The sequence below is a fragment of the Culex pipiens genome, chromosome 1 (assembly GCF_016801865.2).
Source record: "Culex pipiens pallens isolate TS chromosome 1, TS_CPP_V2, whole genome shotgun sequence".
Lineage (NCBI taxonomy): Eukaryota > Metazoa > Arthropoda > Insecta > Diptera > Culicidae > Culex > Culex pipiens.
The window spans coordinates 133188455-133215054 of record NC_068937.1 but is presented as its reverse complement, the minus strand read 5'-3'; positions in this window follow the sequence as shown (position 1 = coordinate 133215054).

Genomic DNA, 26600 nt, shown 5'->3' with positions numbered 1-26600 from the left:
TAAGGCAACTTATTTGTCACGGTCCAGTTGAAAGGCGACTTCCTGGCCCAGTCCCTTCCAAGGAGGAGGGTGAAAAATCGCGATGCCAATTTCGAAGCAAGGAAAAAATATGTTTTTCCATTCATCCGGCGAATTCCAATAATTCAGCGCCACCAGCATTCAATTGGCCGTTTCAAACTACTGGCAGATAATAGCTTCCGCCCTCTCTGGGGGACAGAAAGCAAAAATAACAACAGCCAAGGAAGTTCTTTTAATGGACATTTTCCATTTTCGAACCTGGGTTGCGGAAGACACGTGCCCACGCGGACGCGCAAATCTTCTGCGAGGGGTGCGAAGTTTGCGCAAATTTTCCTCTTTTCTTGCGAGGATAAAAATCTAGAGTGATGACAGGGATGTTAAAAAATGTTTAATTTTTCATTAAATTGTATTACTTAATGGTTCCAACAATGAAACACAAACAAAAAAACAAAAAACAAAAAACAAAAAACAAAAAACAAAAAACAAAAAACAAAAAACAAAAAACAAAAAACAAAAAACAAAAAACAAAAAACAAAAAACAAAAAACAAAAAACAAAAAACAAAAAACAAAAAACAAAAAACAAAAAACAAAAAACAAAAAACAAAAAACAAAAAACAAAAAACAAAAAACAAAAAACAAAAAACAAAAAACAAAAAACAAAAAACAAAAACAAAAAACAAAAAACAAAAACAAAAAACAAAAAACAAAAAACAAAAAACAAAAAACAAAAAACAAAAAACAAAAAACAAAAAACAAAAAACAAAAAACAAAAAACAAAAAACAAAAAACAAAAAACAAAAAACAAAAAACAAAAAACAAAAAACAAAAAACAAAAAACAAAAAACAAAAAACAAAAAACAAAAAACAAAAAACAAAAAACAAAAACAAAAAACAAAAACAAAAAACAAAAAACGAAAAACAAAAAACAAAAAACAAAAAACAAAAAACAAAAAACAAAAAACAAAAAACAAAAAACAAAAAACAAAAAACAAAAAACAAAAAACAAAAAACAAAAAACAAAAAACAAAAAACAAAAAACAAAAAACAAAAAACAAAAAACAAAAAACAAAAAACAAAAAACAAAAAACAAAAAACAAAAAACAAAAAACAAAAAACAAAAAACAAAAAACAAAAAACAAAAAACAAAAAACAAAAAACAAAAAACAAAAAACAAAAAACAAAAAACAAAAAACAAAAAACAAAAAACAAAAAACAAAAAACAAAAAACAAAAAACAAAAAACAAAAAACAAAAAACAAAAAACAAAAAACAAAAAACAAAAAACAAAAAACAAAAAACAAAAAACAAAAAACAAAAAACAAAAAACAAAAAACAAAACATGAGCATAACTTGAAATTGTTTGAAGGATTCATAAATTCGACACTTTTTCTGCTAATTAGATTTCCATCCCTGAACCAGGTTGTCCCCATTAACTTTAACATTACAATTCACCAGACAGCTGGAATAACAAAAGCAGAAGGAGGACAGTAGCAGCAGCAGAAGAAGTAGAACCGGGGAACAGGATGGAGCACAGAATTTATTGAATTAATATTGACTTTTAATATTATTCTGCGGACGTAACGCGAAAATGCTCGCGCCACCCCTGCTTAAGTGAAAAACGCTTGCCCGTCGATGAGCGGAATATTAAAAATTTCCGATAATAATAAGCCCCACCGTTGTCACGAGGACCTGCGTGGGCGAAGATGTTGTGCCACGTGCAAGAATTCTGGACCGTTCGATGGATTTTTGGGACAAATTAAGAGGACTGAAGTATGGCAATTTTTGAAGGAGAAACCTTTACGAGTATAATTTCGGAAAGAAAATACTGAAATTTACTTTGATGCAGTTATTTTTGATCTAATGAATAGGTACTAAACAGACGGGCTCATTTCCGACAGCGTCCATTTCTAATTCATCTAAAATGCCCTATCACATGACAGGTCTAAAACCAGCCGACCTTTTTGTACATTTATCAGGCAACGTATCACGGTTGTGCTGGGCCATGTCAAACAGTCTGCTGGAAATCACACTCCAGTTTGCCACTAATTAATTATTTGCATGCCCGTGTCCATTTGGAGTGACGCCAGCCAGCCAGCCAGCCTAGAAAGCAGGTAAAGTCCGAGTGCATTTCGGGACCAAACTGGAAAATTGAAAACGAACGACCTAACAACCTCCAACCCAACCAACACCTTCTTCTAACCACCCTGAAATCAGGTACTTGTACTTGTTTCGAGCTTCGAAATCAGCAACGGGCGATAAATGCAGCCAAGATAAGCCCCCGCGTGACTTGGCCGGCCAGACCGGTCTAAAGAGCCCTGTCCGTGCGGTCACCAATTAGGCTGTCTCCCGGAAACCCATTTGAGCGGAAGCTAATGGTGGCCGGCGGGCGGAAGTGGGCTGCCTAATGAGGCCTCGTCACTGACGTGGAGTGGGAGGGGGGAGGAAAACCCTTTTGGATGAACTGTTGGGTTTCTTTTGTATTTTTGTATTTTTGTATTTTTGTATTTTTGTATTTTTGTATTTTTGTATTTTTGTATTTTTGTATTTTTGTATTTTTGTATTTTTGTATTTTTGTATTTTTGTATTTTTGTATTTTTGTATTTTTGCATTTTTGTATTTTTGTATTTCTGTATTTTTGTATTTTTGTATTTTTGTATTTTTGTATTTTTGTATTTTTGAATTTTTGTTTTTTTGTATTTTTGTATTTTTGTATTTTTGAATTTTTGTTTTTTTGTATTTTTGTATTTTTGTGTTTTTGTATTTTTGTATTTTTGTGTTTTTGTATTTTTGTGTTTTTGTATTTTTGTATGTTTGTATGTTTGTATTTTTGTATTTTTGTATTTTTGTATTTTTGTATTTTTGTATTTTTGTATTTTTGTATTTTTATATTTTTGTATTTTTGTATTTTTGTATTTTTGTATTTTTGTATTTTTGTATTTTTGTATTTTTGTATTTTTGTATTTTTGTATTTTTGTATTTTTGTATTTTTGTATTTTTGTATTTTTGTATTTTTGTATTTTTGTATTTTTGTATTTTTGTATTTTTGTATTTTTGTATTTTTGTATTTTTGTATTTTTGTATTTTTGTATTTTTGTATTTTTGTATTTTTGTATTTTTGTATTTTTGTATTTTTGTATTTTTGCATTTTTGTATTTTTGTATTTTTGCATTTTTGTATTTTTGTATTTTTGTATTTTTGCATTTTTGTATTTTTGTATTTTTGTATTTTTGTATTTTTGTATTTTTGCAAATTAAATTTGTTAAAAAAGCTAAATCTCACATTGGCAGGGACTCTGTTCACTCATCTGAACGGTAAAGTTGGGCCCAAAGCTTTCGCGTGTCAAAGAAAACCGTCGTCACGCGGTGGCTAACAAGTAAAACTCAAATTGAAACTAATTCATCCAAATTAGCTTACTCATTAACGCAGAAGGGGGGAAAACTATTATTCACATTTACCTACTCACCGAGAGCGGTTTCTCTTTGCGGTGGTGGTGGTTGAAATACTAGGAAAAGTGCCATTTTGCTTGCAACCTTCTCGTGGTAAAAGTGCACTTTTCCACCTGCTTTGGATGATGGCCGGAGAAAGAGGGGTCATTAGCGTAACATTGTTGACAGATTTCATTAGAGTTTGCTAGTCCTTTTCTCTGCAATTAGTTTTGTTTTGGAACTGTGGTAGGTTGATTGACAGAATTAATAGTCCGAGCTTAAATTTTTAAAAGTTCAAATTTTGTAAAAAAATAATAAAAATCACAAATTACTAAGCAAAAAAACAGCAAACAATTCCACTTAAATTGCATAAAACATGCTTCCTAAGTTACATTGTATTTCACCGGGAAATTTAGCATATGTTGCACCTCCATCCGACATACCGGCTGACAATCCTGACACAGGGACTAACATTACTTTAGTGGGGAACCTCCACGTGAAACCATTTTTCAACCTCCGGACTAAAACGGTGTTCATGCGTGAAGAAGCGATTTTACATTTATAGGGCTCACTGGATTTTTTTTTGTTTAACAATGAAAAAAAAACTAGGGGAAAATCATTCACAAGCTTTAGGCTGTTTCAGCATTTTGAAACATAAAGTTTCCTGATTTAAAAGAAAAAAATAACGTTTCAATGAATTTTGTTTAAAACAGGACATAGCATAAGAATAAAACTACTTTCAATTATTTTCAAACTCCAAAATGCAAGGGGTTTCCAGCATCGTGTCAGACTGGTCACTAATCCGGAATTACTTGGAATTTGAGCAAGTAATTCTGTAATTCCGGATTTACTGAGTAATTCCAGAGTAATCCTGGTAATTCCTAATAATCCCAGTAATCCTGGTAATTCCATGATTCTTGTTTGTGAAAACAAACTTCAGAAAATAATAAAATAATAAAAAATAACTGTTAAAAAAAAAATTTCGATAAACCTTTTATAATTCTATGTATTGCCTATTAATTTTCATGTATGAAACCAAAGTTACAGCTAGTACGGGATCATTCGGATTTTGAGTAAGTAATTCAGTAATTCCAGAATTACTCCGAAATTCTGCAGTAATTCCTGTAATTCTGGAATTACCTAGTAATTCCGTAGTAATTCGAGTAATTCCATAGTTACTCAGTAATTCGTGTATTTCCCATTAACTCAAGTAACTACTAGTAATTCTTTAAAGGTAAATCGGCAGAATGCATTTTGCTTTTCCTTGATGCTTTTTATGGTTGTAAGAAGTACAGAGCAGATTCGAAATGTCCGCCAATTTGGATGCTCTCTAATTCAAATGTATTCGGATGAAAAACACTCAAACGTCAAAATCAGTTGTCAAACTGACGTTGATGTTTACCACATTATTCGATGATTTCCAAGCAGCCATGCCAGATATACAGATAAATCTGTATTATACAGTTTTTTTGATCCCAAAAATCACAAAAATCTGTATATACAGATTTTTTAAAAATGATTTAATTTGAAAATTTCAATAATTTAGTAATTGAATTATGCTTTAATATGATTAAAAAGCTTAAATCTGTTGTGAAATGTCTAAAAAAATCTTCTATGGCCTCGATTTCGACATGATACAGATAAAATACAGATTTATTTTTAAGAAAATACAGATTTCCCATAAAATAATCTGGCAACGTTGTTTCCAAGTAGGGCGTCCAATTTTCCCGGGTTTTGAGTTTACCGGAAAACTGAAAAAATATATTTTTTATCCCGGGAAATTTTTGAAAACGTCATAAAATCTATGTTTTCTTTATATTAGTTATGTTTTTAAAATCAAACTACTAGCTCAATACTATAAAAATCAATCTAAACAGGGATAGCACTTTTACATAGTTTTGAAGATTTTTTTTGTTCTTTGTTGTGCTTTGAATTTTAAATGCAATCAAACGCCAAAATCAGTTTTCAAAATGATGTTGATATTTACCCACTTGTTCGAGGATTTCCAAGCAGGACGTCTAATTTTCCCAGGTTTTGAGTTTCCCGGAAAACGAGAAAAATATTTATTTATTCCCGGAAAGTTTTTAGTTTTTGAAAAAGTAATAAAATCTATGTTTTCTTTATATTTGTTATGTTTTTCAAGCTTTAAATTTATAGAATTAGCTCAATACTATTAATATCAATCTAAACAAGGATAGCAGTTTTTAGATAGCTTAACATTCCAACGCCCAAGGCTCCAAAAAAGTTGGAACGGTAACTTCAACTCGCTGGTTCTCGGGCATAACTCAACCAATCAAGATGATTCTTCTTTCCAGTGATTTGTAAGAATGTCTAGATGATCCTAAAATTGTGCAGAACTTAATTCGATCAAATCTGTAATTTTTGCGATCAAAAACATCGTTCCAACTTTTTTTTTCGCATGTAAAAAAAATCGCCAAAAATTCCGCGGCGGCAGTCGTTTTAAAAAAGGTAGAATGATGTTTTTGATCGCAAAAATTACAGATTTGATCGAATTAAGTTCTGCACAATTTTAGGATCATCTAGACATTCTTACAAATCACTGGAAACAAGAATCGTCCCGATTGGTTGAGTAATGCCCGAGAACCAGTGAGTTGAAGTTACTGTTCCTCCTTTTTTGGGAGGCTTGGGCGTATGTGTAAGTTGGACATGCGTTGGGCGTTCCAGTGTTAAACAATTTTTTGCTGTTCTCTGTTGTGCTTTGAATTTTATATGCACCACATTTCTAATTCAAATTAAATAAGTATCTTATAAATATTTATTTTTGAAGCTTGAAAATTGGTTTAAGATGTCTAAAAACAAAAATGACAACAAATAAAATGGTACCAATTTATGTAAACATTTAGAAAAGTTTAAACTTATTAATTGTAATACTAATGTAATTTCCAGGACAAATTATGATTTTTGTTTAATTTCGGAAATTCCCCGTACAACATATAAAAATCCCGGGAATTTTGTGCCGGAAATTCCCGGGATGGACGTACTATTGCCAAGCAAGTGGTTTTGTGCATTTGACAGCTGTCATTCGATCCAATTTTCAATATGCTGGAAGCTAGGCAGTAATTCCAAGTTATTTTTATAAATTTGAGCAATTCTGCGTGGTTTCTGGAAATCCCAAGTAATTCTGGGAAATCAAAGTAATTCATGACATATTGCCAGTAATCCTGGTAATTCCATTTAGACTGGTCAGTAATCCTTGATGCTGGAAACCCCTTGCCAAAATGTGCGTGTCATCAATGATTGAACCATTCTAACAAAACAAACACACACTCATTCACGCATGTCTATCTGCTCATTCAGAGATGAACAATATTTGCTCCCTCTGCGTATTTTTTAACCTCTTTTTTTCCTATCCCGTAGAATCGCCTCAGTTCTGCTCCGCAGGATACGGAAAGGACTCTGAGAGAAAAATGAAAAAAACATTGCCACTGCAATCTGTCAGATGCGATCCGATCCGGATGAGTGGCGGTGGCAACAAAACGCTCGAGATTCCACGTGGTTGAGAGGGGTTGAACTGAGGGCTTCGGGACACGAAATTTGAAACCTTGATAAATTTCACAATGAGCAGTGTGCAAACATTGGGCAAACAAAGTGTTGGTTGCAATATGTTATGGTCCCTTTTTTGAGATGGGTGAAAGGGGAATTTGAAGAATTTCGGGAGTGATTGTTGCTTTTTGGAATCAATTGTGGGTGAGATTGAAATTCACTAATGTTTCAACATCATCTTCGTATTTAGAATTTTATAACTCTTTAAACTTAGTAACTTTTTTGTTGATGTTATGAGAAAAAATAATGTTTTGTAATAAACCTTTTAGCAGACAATATCCATTCGTTCCAAGAATTTAGTACCCAATCTACCAGAATCAACCAGAAATAAAGAAAAACATTCCCCTTGCCTAAGCCGATAATCAAACGATTTAAATGCAACTACACACTTCATCAATATCCGATTGCCAACGACACACACACTAACCTCGTCCTGCCAGCCGAGCAAACACCCACATACATCTTGAAGGGCCGTGTGCCAACCGGTCGTCTTAAATAAACACACACAAAACGAGTGGCGCGTGAATGGAAATCATTAGAAGCTCCTGGTATCTGGTCCCTTGTAGCTGGGTAGGCTTCCCCCGTCCCTTCCATAAAGATTCATTAAGTTACCTCCCCTCCTCCCGAGGACGGTCACCCGGAGTTTTTCCCGTTGTGGACGATGATGATGAGGAGGAGGAGGAGGGAATTTATCTACTGCCTGTAGGACTATCATCCATATCAAACGGAGGAAAAAGGTCCCCGATTGCAGATGACACCTTGCGAATATCTCAGCGGAACGATAAGTTTGGGCAGGGGTTGTCAGAATTTATATTTAAATGCATTATTTATGGCGAAAAAACAATTTGGACTGTTTATTCTTTTCGCAGAGCTTGATTTGCAGTGAAAAAAAAAAACTTTAGTTCGTTACAAATAATTTCAATGTTTATGTCATCCTTTACCCTTCTTTGAAAATTGGTTCGAAAAAGGGGGGCAAATAATTTTTTTTTTCTTAAAACTGGAAATTGTCAATGGAAATAGAAGTCTAATCAACTCAAAACAATCTAAAATGCCTTTTTCTGCATTGATAATCATATTTAGCTTGTTTGGGTTCGTTTAAGAGCGTCCAATTTCCCGGGGTTACAAATTTCCCGGGAAATCCCGGGAATTACCGAGAACTTGGTTTTGTGCAACTAAATTGTATAAAACAGCGACTTTAATAGCTGAAACAAGTGTTTAGATCAATTAACAGCTTGACTGCATGTAAAAAGTCATACAACTTCAAGAAAATTTTATTTTTCTGATTTTATAAACTCCAATCGTACAATAAATCAAAAAAATATCTCAGGTATTTTTTGATGAGAAGCATTTTTTCATCAAAGTGCCTTAAAATGAATCCATTCTCCAAAATCATAAATTTAATTTTCTTGTCTCTGTGACCAGTTTGAGAGAGTGTGGATTGACACATAAAGTTGAAATTAAAAAAAAAATGCAAAAATTATGTTTTTCTTGACAAATTACTTTTCTAAAACAAGTCATATTTTTTAGTTTTTCCCTAGAAATTAACTTCACGTGTTTGGTTTACTTCAAACAACTCAATGTTTTTAAATATTTGGAGCTAGTTTTAAACATATGTTTGCATTTTTTGAGCACCTCTCAAATAATACAAAGCAGTTTTATTTTTATTTTTTTATGGTTTGTTATGCCACATGGTTTTCACGTTTATAATTGACTTAGGTTGATTTTTTTTCATAGCACAAAAACATGATTATACGATAAATTAACATCATTCCACAATCAGTCGCGATTCTTCTTGCACAAAACTATTTGAAAATTTTTGCGATGCCAATTCGATTTTCAACTCATTTGATGATGGTAAACAAAAACGTAAAAAAATCTAAATTTTACTTTGGCGGTAAGAGGTTAATTTGTTGTTTATGAAATTACACCAATTATTCTTTAACAAGCTTACCAATGTACCAGTTAATTTCCAGATTCTTCAGGAATTAATATTATCAGAAATAAATCTTGATTTAGAAATTTCTGATAGTCTGATTAATTCTAAACAATAACTAAACAATAAAATAAATTGAACAAAATCATGTTGAGTTTCTTCATTTATTTATTTTTTTCAGAGCATTTAAAAAAATGGTTCCAAAAAGTTAAGAAAATGTATACTTTTGCTTTAATTTCTGGAAATTTTTAAATTTCCCGGGAAACGGAAAAAATATATTTTCGGAAATCCCGGGAATTCCCGGGACGGGAAATTGGACGATCTAGTTAGTTTAGAAATATTTTGATTTTTTATGAAATTACCGATAAAACTTTTTTTTCTCTTAAAAATAATTTTTGACTAAAAATACTAAGGAATTTAGGAATCTTATGATTGCAAAACAACTGGACAGGTGTATGATACATTTTAAAATACCTTTTTGTATGATACATTTTAAAACACCACCTTCATTCAAATGTTGATAATCTGTCGTAATCGCTATTTCGATTATCTTATCGCCCATAATGGACAATAACTTATTTTTAAAATCTTTCTAAAATCAACTTAATTCAACCAAATCATGTGGAGTTTTCAATGCAATGAAAATGTAGAAAGTTTCTAAGTATAAATACTCAAAATTGTTCCAAAATACCGTATTTTTTTAAAGTACTAAAATTTTCATAATTTGCAATATGGGTATCAAACGATGCAAAATTTGATATGCTTTTTCACTTTATTAGTATTTTTTTTTGAAAATAAAAAAAATCTCAAAATACCGTATTACCTATATTGAAAAAAAAACTTAAAATAAAAAAAAAATTGCGATGTTTGTATCAAACGAAGCGAAATTTTCACAAAATACCATTTATTTTTTCGCAATTACTCCATTTTTTTAAATCAAAGTTTTTTTGTATACTAAAAGTTTCACAAAATACCGTTTTTTATAAAAGTACTCAAATTTTCGAAATTTGCAATATATCAAACGAAGCGAAATTTGTTCTGCATTTTCACGTAAAAAAAGTTGATTTTGGAAAATACTAATATTTCCAAAAAATTAACCGTATTTTTTCTAAAAAAAAAAACCTTTCAAAATTTTCAATTTGGGTATGAAACAAAGCGAAATTTGTTATGCATTTTCGCATTATTGATGTTTTTTAATGGAAAATATTAAAATTTTCAAAAAATACTGTACTATTGAAAATACCTGTAATTTTAAAATTTTGCAGTGCATCCAAATGTACTTTCAACTTTTTTGTAAATCGCTAAAATTTTAACAAAATATCATTATTTTTGAAAATATTTAAAAGCAAAATTTCATATGAAACAAACTAAATTTTAATGTTTGAAGCATGCAAAATTTCGTCTCGCTTAATACTCATATTGCATATTTCAAAAATTTTATAATTTTCGATAAAAGCAGTTTTTTTGTGAAAATTTTAGCATTTCCAAAAAAAATAACTCTTTCTTTTTAATTATTTTTTGCTGAAAAAAAAACTCTAATATAGTAATAAAACATGCGGTATTTTGTGAAAATTTTAATTTTTAACAGAAAAAAATTATAGATTATCGTAAGGGACCATCCATAAACCACGTGGACAGTTTTTTGGAAATCTCAACCCCCCCTTCCCAACCGTCAAGCCCCCCCTCCCCTACAGTGTCCACGTGGTTTGTGGATGGTCCCTTATCGTCCCATCAATAACGATGTTAGACGATAATATTATCGACGATAATTTTATCGATTAACAACCTTGTCACTCATGTAACAGACATGCCCAGTATGACAAAGTGTAGAAGTACAAAAATAGTAGAAGTAGATCTTAATAACACGTTGAGGGTCAAAACTCAACGTTTGGCAACCCCTGTTCCACAGTAGTCGTTCCCCGTGGTCATCCGTGGGTTGGTGTGGACAAATCTTATTAGCAATAACGCGTGGCTCTTCATTTTCTTCCCCCTTGGGCACGCATAGCAAGACATTCCGAGTCCCAATCGGAACCCCCCTGGAAACACCCAGCAGGCAGTCCAGAAACTAGACGAAGAAGAAACAGAGAGAAAAAAAAAACACATCGGTGCTAAACTCCCATAAACATTGGGTCGTTTATATAAAATTGAGGATATTTATTCCCTTCAATCTCAAGCTTTCCTTCCAGTGGCCATTGTCCCGGGCATGTCGGCGGCAGAACGTCTCCGACGCTGACGTGAACGGAAAAGGTCGACGTCTCCGAGATTGCTTGGAAATGCCTCAAGTTGTGTAATGGTGAGTAATAAGAGTGTAATTATGAGTGGGATTGTGGTTTTGCTGCTGCGGATCCGGATTTTGGCCACCTTTGCCGGTCCTCTCTTCCGGCGAAGGGGATGGCGGTTGTATCAATCCGGGATTTTCCCGCCTCCCCTCGACCGGCGATGGGTGAAAGTGGCATTTTCTTTATTGGAGAAAAACAGACCCGTAATTAGATTCTTTCCTGCTTGGATTGGCATGGGGGAGAAAGGGCCGTGAACAAGGGCCGTTGGCATGGGGCATGAAATTCGATCAGCTATTTTAATTACAGTTCGATACACAACGGATTCGGTTTCAATGGTTTTGTGGTGAGGTCGTTGGACATGGATCTCTTAGGGAGGTATTGTTCGCATTGATTGTGGTGAATCTTTTGACCAAGTCAGGCTTTGATGATGGAGGATATTGTTGATGAGAAATGAGGATAAATTAATCCAGGTGAAAATTCGGTTCTTTTTTGTCATTTTTTCATCTTATCTGAAACTCATCATCATTTAATGCTCTGAGTAAAAAATTGTATGAAGCAGCAATGCTTCATCCATGATTGCTCCGGCAGAAGTCTCAGCGGTTAGTCGTGTTTTTTCGCGGTGTGTTTGGTGCGTTTTTCACGGCGATTCCGAGGCGTGTGCGAGCGGACAAGCCCGTTCCGGTGGTTAGAGAGGCCACAATCTGGTCGTCGTGGACACGGCGGCGGTGCAGCAGCGGAAGAGGAACGAGTTCCTGCATCCGAGCAGCAGCAGCAGGAGGAGTGAGCAGCAGCGGCCGCGGAGGCAGCTGAGGCGAGAGACGGTCGTTGGTCGGTGGAATCGGCCCCGGAGAGTCGACTGCGGTCGGCGGACCAGTTTTCGGCCAGGCCAGGTCGGAGACAACCCCGTTGTTTACGTGGCTGGCAGCAGGCAGCACAACAACAACAACAACAAGCGCGCGCAAACGAGCTTCCCGCGCATCCCGCTGCGGGCGGCAGCCAGTGCGGCCAGTTCGGCGGTGAGTGCGAAAGGCGAGTTTTTTGTTTGCTTTTAGTTTTTTTTTTTTTTTCTCATAGTTTTTTTTTTCCTGTTAGATTTTTTTTTCTCATTTCTTCTGCGTTATTTTAGTCTTATTTTTGGTTTTGATTAGTTTTCTTCCGTTTTTTTCCTCAATCATGGATCCGACCGAGTCGGAACACGAGGAATCTGATTTCGATTCAACCATTGATGGTGACGAGGACGTGGAAATGGAGGACTCTGTCTCGGGAGTTCCTTCAAACACCACCAACAGGGACCACTTCCTGAAGGATAAGGATGCTGACGGTAAAGGGGGATCCACGGACGGGTCTAAGAGGAAGAAGCGAAAGCGTCCTAAATCAGATCCGAATCCGGTTCCCCCTCAACCACCGATTCCTCCCTTGACTCCAGACCCGATTCCTCCCTTGACTCCAGAACCGATTCCTCCCAATCCAGATCCAATTCCTCCTAAAACACCGGTGCCGAATCCAGATCCAAATCCCCCCCCGCCCCCGAATCCTCATTCCCAAAAACCGATTCCTCGTCCTCGTCAGTATCAAGAGGGATCGCAAACGGAATGGGTGGTCTTCTTCCGGCCCAAACAGAAGCCGTTAAACTTTGTACAGATCACCAAGGATTTGCAGAAGCACTATCCTGGGGTGGTCGAATGTACCAAGCTGAACAAGAGCAAGCTCCGCGTGATCGTGAACTCCGCGGTGCAAGCTAATCAGATCGTTACTGATCTGCGGTTCAGCATTGAGTACCGTGTTTGGATTCCGGCCCACAAAGTCGAAATCGATGGCGTGGTGACCGATGACAGTCTGTCGCTTGTCGACCTCTCAAGGGCGGTGGGACGCTTCAAGAACCCTAAACTTCCAGCTGTGGAGGTACTCGAGTGCCGGCAACTGGGCAACGTCACCTCCGAGGGTGGCCAGAAGAAGTTCATTCCTTCTGCCTCGTTCCGGGTGACTTTTGCAGGGTCAGCTCTGCCGGACTACATTGAGCTGTACAAGCTTCGGCTTCCAGTTCGATTGTACGTTCCGCGAGTGATGAGCTGCGAAAACTGCCAGCAGTTGGGACACACCAAGACCTACTGCAGCAACAAGAGCAAGTGCTCAAAGTGCGCCGGCCCCCACAAGGACGTGGATTGCCAAAAGCAGGCTGAAAAATGCCTGCTTTGTGGCGGGGAACCGCACAAAACTCGGCAGTGCCCAAAGTACAAGGAGCGCGAGGACAAGATGAAGCGATCCTTGAGGGAACGCTCCAAGAAGTCCTTCGCGGAAATCCTTAGTCAGGTGACCCATCCCAATCGCTTCGCTCCTTTGGCGGACGAAGATTCGGGGGACGAAGAATCCGATGTGGAGGTCCTCTTCCAGAGAGACGAGGAAAGTGACTCTTCCGGGCCAAACCCGAAGCGCAACAAGGCTTCCAAGTCCAGGAAAGCCGCTGGCGGCAAGGGTAAGGAAAGTGACTCGTTGAACTTCGAGGAGGATTTTCCTTTCGGTCCGTCGGGTAAGCCCGCTCCGAAGCCGACACCGAAGCCGGCACCGATTCCTCTCAAACCGCTGAAGCCCGTTCCCAAGCTGCCAAAGATCCCCCTAAAAACGGTTCCTCAACCGAATCCGATCACCGATGCCTTCAAAGGAGTCCTTCCTTTTTCCACAATCGTGGAATGGCTGTGCTCTTTTGTGAGTGAACCGACGCGTTTAATCATAAAGCGGTTTGAGCCTCTCGCTAGACACATCGGGAAACAGCTTGCTAGCACGATGCCCCTCTTGTCGTTCATTTCCTTTGATGGGTAATACACCAAAAACGAAAAACGGCATCTCCTTTCTACAATGGAATTGTAGAAGTTTAACCCCCAAGTTAAACGATTTTCAACAATTCGCATTCGAACGGGACTGTGATGTGTTTGCGCTGAGCGAAACGTTTCTTATCGGAGATGAGACGCCAGCTTTCCGGGGGTACAACATCATCACAGAGAGCAGGACAGGGCCAAATAGAGGTGGAGGCGTACTGATTGGGGTCAGGAAATGCCACACTTTTAGAAAGGTCACGCTCCCGAAGCTAGGAGGAATCGAAGCAGTCGCAGTACAGGCCAGGATCAGAGGACTGGACATTTGCATTGTGTCCGTCTATGTTCCCCCACAGGTGTCGTTAACTCGACAAAAGTTGTGGGGTATGCTTGAGCTGTTGCAGGCACCGCGACTGGTTCTGGGTGACTTTAATCTTCACAGCACCGAGTGGGGAAGCCACAAGACAGACCCTCAAGCATATCTGATTCATGAACTGTGCGACGACTTCCAGATGACCCTCCTAAACAGGGACAAGCAAGTTACGCGGATTGCAACACCACCAACGCCAACTTCGTCCGGTACGAAGGCGAGTGCCATCGACTTGTCGCTCTGTTCCAACAGTTTGGCAGTTCTCTGTGACTGGAACGTGCTTCAAGATCCTCGTGGCAGTGATCATTTGCCGATCGCTATTCTGGTTAGCCATGGCCCACAGCAATCGACAACGGTGGAGATGCCTTACGATCTGACGCGAAATATCGACTGGAAACAGTACGCGGAGGCAGTCTCCATTGGAGTTGAGTTGCGAGATGGGTTGGCACCGCTTGAAGAATATGCGTATCTGGCTAATTTGATCTATGACAGTGCGTTACAAGCTCAGACGAAACCCGTCCCGGGACCGTACATCCGAACGCGCCCTCCACTTCCCTGGTGGGACAAGGAGTGTACGGATCTCTCGGCGGCCAGGTCAGAAGCTTATGTGGACTTCTGCAAGTGTGGAATCCGAGCGAACTTCCAAAAGTACAGAGCTCTTGATCGCAGGTACAGTAATACTCTGAAGCGGAAGAAGCGAATGTACTGGCGGGAGTTCGTTGAAGGACTACCAGCAGATACGTCCATGAGCACTCTGTGGCGCGTTGCGAGGGCCATGCGTAGAGGTTCCGTTCCGAACGAGAGTGTGGAAAAATCGGACAAGTGGATATTGGATTTCGCCAAGAAGGTGTGCCCGGACTCGGTGCCGACACAACCATCATTCGACGTTGTTGATGGGAGCGATGCTAATCCTCCCTTCTCGATGGTAGAGCTCTCCATAGCACTATTGACGGGCAACAACACTGCTCCTGGTCCGGACAAGATCAAGTTCAGCTTGCTGAAAAATCTTCCGGACGTCGCCAAGCAGCGTCTGTTGAATCTGTTCAACACGTTCGTGGAGCAGAACATAATTCCACACGAATGGCGACAGGTCCGGGTGGTTGCCATTCAAAAGCCCGGTAAGCCGGCGTCCGACCACAACTCGTATCGTCCAATCAGCTTGCTGTCGTGTCTACGCAAGTTGCTGGAGAAGATGATCCTCGACCGCCTCGAACCATGGATGGAACGAGAGCACTTGCTGTCAGACACGCAGTATGGCTTCCGGAGAGGCAAGGGAACAAGCGACTGTCTAGCCTTGCTGGCCACAGGGATCGACATAGCCCGTGGTAAGAAACAGCAAATGGCTTCTGTCTTTCTAGACATCAAGGGTGCATTCGATTCAGTCTCCATCGATGTGTTGGGAGTAAAGCTGCGGCGGAGCGGTCTCAATCCGACGATGTGCAACTTCCTCATCAACCTGTTGTCAGAAAAACACATGCACTTTGTGCAAGGTGATCTGGCAATCACCCGGATAAGTTACATGGGTTTGGCACAAGGCTCACGCCTTAGCCCATCCATGTATAACTTCTACGTCAGCGACATCGATGATTGCTTGACCGGAGACTGCACCCTTATACAGTACGCAGATGACGCAGTGGTTTCAATCGCTGCCAAGAAGGAAGTCGATCTGCTAGAACCCTTGCAAGATACCCTGAACAACTTGGCCCATTGGGCAGTTGGAAAGGGTATTGAATTCTCTCCGGAGAAGACGGAACTGGTCGTTTTTACGGGGAAGCATGAACCGCCGCAGCTCAATCTTTCTCTCTCGGGAAAGACTATCGAGCAGTCGGACCACTTCATGTACATGGGTACCATCTTCGATCAAAAGGGAACATGGGGGAAGCACATTAACTACCTGAAGCAAAAGTGCCTGCAAAGAACTAATTTTCTGCGCAGCGTCTCTGGCAACCGGTGGGGTGCTCATCCTTCTGACCTGCTTCGACTGTACAAGACAACGATACTCTCGGTGCTGGAATATGGCAGTTTCTGCTTCCAGTCAGCTGCGAAATCACGCTTGTTGGTTCTCCAGCGGATACAGTACCGATGCCTTCGCATTGTCTTGGGATGCATGCACTCAACTCACAACATGACCCTCGAGGTCTTGGCGGGAGTGTTGCCTCTGCGAACTCGTTACTACGAACTGTCTTACCGGTTCCTGATCCGGTGTGATTACAGGAATAAACTGGTAATTGACAATTTTGAAACGTTGCTGAACCTTCACGTTGAGTCTCGGCGCATGCTTCTATATTATGACTTTATGTCATCGTGGGAGTGGAGCCCGAGCACAACGGTACAGCGCACGCCTCCGTTAACCAGCAGCACCCTGATTGGCTTCGACACGTCCATGAAAGCCGATACTCGCGGCATCCCAAACCATCTTCTGCGGGGAGTTGTACCGTCGATCTTCGCATCTAAGTACAACCATGTTCCTCCAAACAACAGATTCTTCACCGATGGCTCCAAGCTCGACGGCTGTACGGGCTTCGGTGTTCATCATGAATCTCATCAGCTGTTCTTTAAGCTGAAGGACCCGAGTTCGGTTTACGTCGCAGAGTTAGCCGCGGTTTACTGCGCACTGCGAATCATCGAGACCATGCCACCTGACCACTACTTCATCTTCACCGATAGCTTTAGCTCTGTTGAGGCTATCCGGTCTCTGAAGCCGACCAGGGAGTCTACGTTTTTCCTCACGGAAATACGTAAGACTTTAAACAACCTGGCGGCTCAGTCATTCAGCATCACGGTGGTATGGGTCCGCGCTCATTGCTCGATTCCGGGTAATGAGAAAGCGGACTTGCTCGCCAAGAAGGGTGCTGAGAGTGGAGACATTTTTGAAAGGCCAATTAGCCTACAAGAATGCTACGGTTTTCCGAGGCAGCGTGCGCTCCTGGATTGGCAAACACAATGGGACGGCGACACCAAAGGACGTTGGATGTATTCCATACGACCTAAGGTGCAAAGAAAAGCCTGGTTCAAGGGAATGGACTTGACGCGTGGATTCATCAGAACGATGTCCCGCCTTATGTCGAACCATTACTCGTCCAAGGCTCATCTTTACCGTATCAACATGAGTGATACGAACTTATGCGACTGTGGGCATGGTTATCAGGACATCGACCATCTCGTATGGGCGTGTCCAGATCACCAGGCTCACAGAATTAAGTTGAAAGATACCCTCAGGGCCCGAGGAAGACCACCAGAAATCCCGATGCGAGACGCGTTATCTCAACTTGACCTTGATGTTCTCTATCCGATCTATCAGTTCCTCTCAGATTCCAAAATATCCATTTAGTTTTCTTCCAGTTTGTTTTTCTTCAGTTAGTTTTCCTTCTGTTAGTATAACTCGCCTTCGTACAAAGCCGTCGTTTCTGGTTGCACCGGAAGCAAAGCAAGAACGCCCCAGCAGCTGGACACCGAGTTGCGGCTGAGGACAAAACGCAAAGGCCAGCAGAGCCAACCAAGACCCCTACACAATCCCCCTTCCCTTCCCACGCCTCGTCTTTAACATCAATCCCTTCCCTACTAACCCCGAGTAGGCCGCGGGTAATCGGCTCCCCTCCCACTAACATTTACACACAAGATCCTCTGTAATTATTAAGTTTTTTGTAATTACAAAAGCCGACTCGGTCCTAACCAGGTCCCAGTACCGAAAAGGACCTAATAAAAATAATTTTATGAAAAAAAAAAAAAAAAAATGCTTCATCCATTTTCTCACAAATCTCAAACCATCGCAATCTTCAAGTCACGTGGCGAAATATCAATAAAACGATACACTTTCCCGACACTTTTATCCAACTTGCCCTTTCGCCATCTTCAAAGTCCTTAAAGTCTTGAATCAATTTTCCTCCCATTTAGCTCAATCGATGCGAACTCGACCTATTTAAAATTCCCTAGACGAGCCCAGTTCGTCTCACACTTTCTCCCCTCCTCTCACCAAAGCATCCCCCTTCAGAAGAGTGGAATTTGTAGAAAATTTATTTCAGATAATTTCCTTCCGGCAAACGCTTGGCGCCGCCGCCGACACTCTCTGTCTGTCCGGAACAAGTCCGGAACGGAGAAGCGGCCGGCCGAAGGGAACAAATCGAAAAGTTATCAATCTTGTTAACAGCCGGGGCCGAGAGCTGAATTGAATCTTTAATGGTTTCCCTTCTTCGACTGATTAAAAATTCGATTACGTGCCCGCAAAACTGATGCTCTGCGAGCTCAGATCAGCGAGGGAGTGATTCTTTAGTACCTCTGGTGGTAGTAGAAGTCTCAAATCACAATTTTACACATGTCTACACAACTCTCCACAAGTCTCCACAAGTCTCCACAAGTCTCAAAAAGTCTCAAAAAGTCTCCAAAACTGTTCACAACTTCACAAAAACCTCCACAACTGTTTTTCGCTTTTCTTCAAGTCTAAATGACTAAATTTCCACGATCATCTTTTAAAATTTGCTTCAAGTATCTCAAAACATTATTTTTTATAATTTTTTCACCAAGATTTAGAACTTCCTCACAAGATATTTCATCATCAGACAGGAGTCAAAGTATTGTAAATAGATTTAATTTTCACATGTATCCACAACTCTCCACAAAACGTTTCTCAATCAAAAGACTCAGATTACTGCACCACGTTCGCTGCAACGTCAATCCCGCAAAACCAGACAAACTTCCTGCGCCCGGAAGTGTTGGCGGTGCCCGTAATGAGGCCTTTCAAATTGAACTGCTACTCAGCCTTTGGCAAGCCATCCGTCATGGAACGTTTCTCAACCGTTATCTGCTGCACTGCCATGACACCTCATAGTTTCGCGTCATAGATTCCCCACGGGCTTTCAGGCCATATCTACGAACAGCTCCACCTTATCCTTTATCCGGGAGAGATTGCACCTGAACCTGCAGCGCTACAATATCGATATTTCTTCGTTCAATTACACTCCCGAAAATTACATCACGACCATTGTGCTCGGTGTAGCTTCCGCTTTTCTTTCTCGCCCCCTTCGGGATTTCCAAAGGTTCCGAAACATGTCGGAGTCTTCCTGCCTCGGAGCGCAACGAGAGACACGTCGCACACCTTTGAAGAATATATTTGACAAAGATACATTCCCCGAGGATGGCGGCCGAAATAAGTCTTGTCTGCTTTTTTTTTGTTGAGAAATATTTTTCATCATTCACACGGTTTTGGGCTCACAGCGTTTGGGTGGGAGACACCTGCCAGGGAGGGCTCTCGTAACGGTTGGGATTTGCCAGGGTGGAAGGTGTCCCGAGTTCGATTGTGGTTCAAATTGATTCTAAGTCCCTGAAAATCTTCACTTTTTTAGTTCTTTCAATCTTTTTCAGCAAAAATTTCGAGACCAGCGGAAATTTCCAAGTCTATGAGATTTTGCTCAAGAATCATGTTGGCCCTTTAAATTCTACACAAGTCTCCACAAATCTTTGCAAGCCTCCGGTAAGTTTACCAAGTTACTCGAGTTGCATCCAATATTTTTTGTGGGTGTCGTTGATTGTTACAAATTTAATTCTGAGCTTCTTAAAAATCTCCACAAGTCTCAAAAAATCTATTCAAACCATCAATAAGGTTCTCTCGTCACAAGAGTCGCATCTTCATGATTCAGTTCGATTACTTAAAATACTTCCCAGGTCTCCAAAAAGTCTCCACAAGTCTCCAAAACTCCTACCGACCTTCCAATTATCTTTCCAATACCCAAAGTTCGATTGTGGTTCAATTGGTTGAAATAATTCCTTAAAATCTCTACTTTTTGAGTTCTTGCAATCTCCTCCAACGATAATCTAAAGCTTAGTCTGGCAAAAATTTCCAAATCCCTGAGATTTTGTTCAAGAATCATGTTGACCCTTTGAAAATTCTACACAAGTCTCCACAAATCTTTGCAAGCCTCCTGTAAGTTTACATAGTTGCTAGAGTTGCATCCAATTTTTTTTGCAGGTCTCGGTGATTCTTACAAGTATAATTCTGAGCTTCCTAAAAATCTCAAAAAGTCCTCAAAAGTCTCCACAAGTCTCCAAAAATCTTTTCAAACCATCAACAAGCTTCCCTGGCCTTAAGAGTCGCATCTTCATGATTCTGTTCGAATACTTCCCAGGTCTCCAAAAAGTCTCCACAAGTCTCCAAAACTCCAACCGACCTTCCAATTATCTTTCAAACAAGCCATCTCCTCTTCCTCGGGACGCTCCACGTGTCCAAAAAAACACTAGCTTTTGGAAGTGAATTTCACACCAACTTTCTCACTTACCCTGAGATGCCTCTACTCCTTAACCTCGCGCCAAAGTCAGAAGACGAACCAGGCAAATCTTCAGGCGTGCACGTGAAGAAACCTCCGATAAATCTTTCACCTGTACCCAGATATGTGGGTTGTGTTCGCGGAAATTTCGTTCGATTTCGGGACTGCGAAGGGGGGTGGCGGTTTTCCCAGATTTCGCCTTTCTTTTCGCAAACCTGACAGAAGCTATTTTGAATCAGTAGGAAGGTGACGTCGTCGTCGTCGTGGAGGAATCTACGGAAGTGATGCAGACGGGTTGGATGCTTGCAAGCCGGGATGAATGAATTGTGGAGCGCTAGATATTTTTGGATGTTCTTGGATTCGATGCGGATAAGGATCGGTGGGGGCCACGTTGAGTGAGGGATTGTGGGAGGGGAGGGGTGGAGGTAATCGATAGCTGTGATTTACTGGAGTGGAATGTAACTGGTGTCATAATAATATCCAGCGCGTGAGAACGATGAAGCACTGAGGTTATGGATCAAAATGATGATTACAGGAGCGCCATCTGAATCGAATTTCGGGAATCTCGCAGAGAATGCAAGAACAAAGAATTGATTGTGATCTTGAGCATTCTTCTTTACCTTGATTTTTGTTTTAAAAAAGCTTGTTTATTCATCAATATTCCTCAAAAGTTTTTTAAATTAATTCTAATTTAAAAAAAAAACAATGTTCTTTTATTAACAAAAATAAGGTGAAATCTTCATTAAAATTGTTTCTTGTCATACTGGTTATGTCTGTTACATAACCACCTATACCTTTCTCATACGAAAAATCAATTTCAGGTTGAAAATTGACGTTGGCGTGCTATCTTGTCGCACGTTGCTTTTTGACATTTCGAGAAAAACGCGTTTTAATGATTGACGTTGAATAAACAAAACAAGAGCACGCAATGTAAACAATAACAAACACGTTTTGTTTGGTTGACCATTCTGTGCAATGTCCCGAAGTTTGGTTGTTGGAGTCCCGAAAAAAATGTTTACAACAGTCGGGCAAGTACGTGTGTCAAACACGTTCTGACCTTAAATCCCTTTGGCCAGTTGTCACATTTACAGCAATTTTTAGGGTGTGTCAAGATTAGAGCGTCCAATTTCCCGTCCCGGGAAAAAAATTCCCGGGAATTCCCGGGATTTCCCGAAAAATAATATTTCCCGTTTCCCGGGAAATTTTTAATTTTACCGGGAATTCCCGAAATTCAAGCGGAAGTATACATTTTCCTTACTTTTTGGTCCTAATTTTATTTTTTAATTTGAAAAAATATTAATGAGAGAACCTGTTTTTATATTTTTTTCCAACTGGTAAGGTTTGTCTCAAGATTATTATTTTGTAAAACATGTATTGGGGTAGGCCACACAAGGTCCATGCACTATTGTTGGAAAAAATGTGTTTCAATAGTATTTGAAGACTAGTGGCGTTGAAAATTGTATTTAGCATATTGGGGTGACTTTGTACAAAATATTTGTTGTTAAAATCAGATTTAATGTGTTCACATTTTACACAATCACTAAGGTTGCTGATAAGTTTTTAAGAAGAAAAAGAAAATCAATGTGTAAATTTTACTTAACATAGTTTATAAGTTTTTTAACAATATACCTATAAATTTTTGGTGAAATTGATAAAAAGTCAAAATTTTGCCTAAAAATCCTTAAAATGAGTTTTGTTGATAAAATTATGGTCTAGAACAAGTTATTTGCCATGAAAAACATAATTTCTGCATGCTTTTATCACAGACAACAGACGTTTGGGCTCGATTCTTCCCTTGTGTAAATCATTGCTACAGATTTTTTAGTTGTGGCAATCCGTTTGTGGCGCTGCAGTCGCTTCGCCCTGACACATTGCCCGCTGCCAAAATATCGCTTTCCACCTACTTTCATTTTGTTGGTTTTCAACGTTTGTAATCGTTCGTTCTGGTTCTGGTGTTTGAGGATCGCTTGCACTAGAAATCCGGTGGGTGAATCTGACGCGCTGGGGAGAACATTCAAGATTCAGGCCTTTGGTATGGCGACGAGGGTTCGCCGGAAGTAGCGGCACTTGAAGGTGGGGTGGGTTTCGAGGGCGTTGAAGAGGTTGATGCCTTGGAGGTGAGCATAGAAATGATCGTGGTAACTGGTTTGTCGGTTCCGGAGATAATCTTCGGAATGCGGTCGTTTGGGGCCAAAACGTTTACGGGGTTGGCCGTGATAATAGCTCTTGTTGACGGCGCCGATGACATCCAGACTTTACCGTGTCATACCTTGCTGTTTTTTTCTTCTTCGACAGTTCCGGATTGTTTCGTTTCTGGTTCCGGATCTTTTATCCTCCAAGAAACGCTTGCCCATCCTCCCGATTCCCACCGGGTCTCCTCCTTCTTTTCGCTCACCTCTGTTGGTTTTGTTTATAAACACAACCAGCAAGAATTTGTCAGCCTCAAGCGCGACCTTGGTTGCTGTGTTTAAAAAAACTTCCATGTGCTCGTAAATCGTGTTAATTAATAATCAAAGTAGATTTACAATAGCATAAAAAACATAATCTTTACCTTTTTAAATTTTTTTTCGAAAAATTGAATTAATATATTTTTTAAATATTTCTGGGTGATGCATTTTCAAACACACCTTCTAAGAAAACCATCATGGCCATCATGGCTGCTTTAGAGAGTGGCAATAGGCTAACAGATGGCGCTAGTAGATTAGCAGGATGCGGCAGCCATGTTTTTACACACGATTTTCAAATTATTTTGTTCTAGCCGCTACGTCTGTTGTCTGTGCTTTTATTTTTTTTGTTTTATGAGTCAACGTTATTCTTAAACATATTCCTTTGAAATGGTAACAAAGACAAATTTAAAAGCATTTTTATGGTTAAGAAGCATGGATTTTACTCACTGATTCAATATTTTATTTAAAAAAATAATACTTCTTAACAAAAAAAAATCAATTGATATAAAAAGATTTTTTTTTTTACAAAGTTGTATGATTTTTATAAGTAGTCAAGCCATTAATTGACCCCTACACTCATTTTGAACATCAAAGTTGCAGTTCTATACAATTTTGTTGCAAAATATCAATAAGAAGCAGGATAAGATCAATTTTCGATAAATTTCAAATTTCCCGGGAATTCCCGGGATTTTCCGGGAAATTTGTTAAAAATTTCCCGTTTCCCGGGAATTTTGTAACCCCGGGAAATTGGACGCTCTAGTCAAGATAGACGACAAGATTGACACTTCTTTCATACAGCAATTCCCCACGAAAACAGCATGATTCGAAAAAAAAGTTCTCCGATCGGGCTTTTTCTGGTGGTTCCTTGGCCGAAATAATTACACCCGTATTTTTTTGCAAAAACCACTTAAAAAAAAATTATATCTCTGCGCCATTTTATCCAATTTGAGCTATCCTAAATGCAAAAGAAATGAGATTAGTTTTGCTATTTGGGAAAAATAGTGAGAAGTTTCAAAAATCTTGCTTAGCGTTTGAAAAAGTCGTATGAAAACTTAAAATGCTGTTTTGAAGGTCTCGGGACCAAAGAGCCTATGTCTGAAAATATTTCTATCGGATTTCTCGGAAAATTTCACATAACATATCAAAAAATGGTGATGTTTTGTTTTCGATACTCTGAGATACAATTTTTTCAAAATAAAAACTGCGTATTTCGATGCGCCACGCGCAAAAATGGTAAAATGACGAAAACGGGGAAAAAACGACTTTTTTCGCTAAAACTGCGATAACTTGAACATTTCAGCGTTGACCTATACATGTTAGGGTACAACAGTTTTCGTAATTGAAATACGCAACTCAGTTTTTATTTTCAAAAAATTGTATCTCAGTCGAGGTGAGAGTTGAGTTGGTGTTAACGTTCAGTTAATGACTCAAACAGCTTCGAAAAAGGTCTTTCTCTAGACACACCTCAGCAGAATCTGCCGTAGGTCATGTTCTAAGTTCGTAACAGTCTGGAACACATCAACAACTCATCCGTCCATTAGCATGACTTCAAAATCCAGTCCGGTAAGGCTTGCGCCTTCGGTTAACCAGTTGTAAAACCACTAAACGATCGGAAATTCCCAAACCGGTTCTGGAATTGAACCCGCTATCGTCGGCGACGTTGGTGTTGACATAACTGGGAACCAGCAGTCTCAAAATGAAGTCGTTTGCGGTTGGACGGTTCTGTCTGGGAGTTTCGCTGCTCGTGGTGGCACTTTTGCTGACCTCAACTGCGTCGTCGCAGGCCTTCACCAATCCAAACTATTACGAGCTGGGTGATCCGTGCAGTGCGGTGTTGAAGAGCGGCAAACGAAGGGCCGGGAATTGTCGGCTTGCCGCGGACTGTAAGTCGCTTGGACCGGGCAATGCGTACCAGTTCAACCTGTGGGACAGCACGTGCTTCTTCACTGTGACGGATCCGGTGTTGTGTTGTCCGAAATACATTTGAAGCATGTTTTTTTTAAAGTGAGTTGCGTTGGTGAAAGACGAGAAACTTCGAAAGCCTTGAATGATGGTTGTTTTTGTGTTCAAATCACACCAAATTCTTCATCATAATCCCGCATCAATCTCTGTTCTCTACTGCTCCATCTACAGCCCACAAATTGATTCTCGTTTGATGAATTATTAACCCATCCGCTCAACGCTAATTAGTTTACATGTTTTGCCCTTCCACGACCACGAGCAGCAACAGCAGCCTCCCGTACATGAACACCGCGTTAGTGTTTATTCCGGTCGGCCGTCGAAGTCGCTAAACTTGTGTTACATCGCAAAAACTAATTAATGATCTCAGCAGCTACCAACCACACAACAACACGGCAGCCCGCACACGCACGTGTGGAAGCTCCACAAAGCTTCCGGTTCGAATTCCAGCCACCTTCGCAGTGACGACAGGATACGTGGAGGGGGTCTTGTGGGGTAAATCGGGACATTGAATTCAATTCAATTGAAATTCTCGAAAATCTTCAAATCAAATCTCTTTAAATTAGACATTTTCCAGAAATCACTTTACCCCATCAACCCCTCTCTCACTATTTTTTCCGGCCAAATTTCGTCGATTAAGTCCCTCTACCAGTAATGTATTGTGGGACGTTGAATGGCTTAAGCTCCTGCTCGACGTCACTCAAGGCAAGTTATTTACAAATCTAATTAATTTCACTTTTTATGCCCTCTGCTCGGATTCTGTTTGCCACATGAAGGCTTGTGTTTATGTTGAATAGTTGAAATTTCAAAATATCGAGATAAAATCAATCAAATATTTTGTTTAAAAACCAACAAAGGATAAACTACTCCTAACGAAGTCAATCCCACTCACGGGAAACCGCAAATTGGAATGAAAAGTGATCGAACGCTAATAAATTAAGTTCAGGGAATGCATCCACTCGATGGAAGGTAAATTGAGCTTCCGTTTTCCACTGGATGCAATGTAAAACGCAATTTGCAAGGCAGTTGTTGGAAAACTACGGTTAGAGTGCTTGAAAACTTGATTATACAGAGAAAAAAAAAATGATATCAGAAATAACAGTGCATTCCGTAAACCATTGGTGGAATAACTCGGTTAGTGGAGAAGCTTTTGAAATGCAGGTTGATTGTGTTTCTGGAATGAGGAAAAATGGCGGATTAATTTACAATCAACGTTAATATAGAAAAATAATTTGAAGCTTCCAAACAGGTTTCAAACAAAAAACAAAAAACAAAAAACTAAAAACTAAAAACAAAAAACAAAAAACAAAAAACAAAAAACAAAAAACAAAAAACAAAAAACAAAAAACAAAAAACAAAAAACAAAAAACAAAAAACAAAAAACAAAAAACTAAAAACTAAAAACAAAAAACAAAAAACAAAAAACAAAAAACAAAAAACAAAAAACAAAAAACAAAAAACAAAAAACAAAAAACAAAAAACAAAAAACAAAAAACAAAAAACAAAAAACAAAAAACAAAAAACAAAAAACAAAAAAC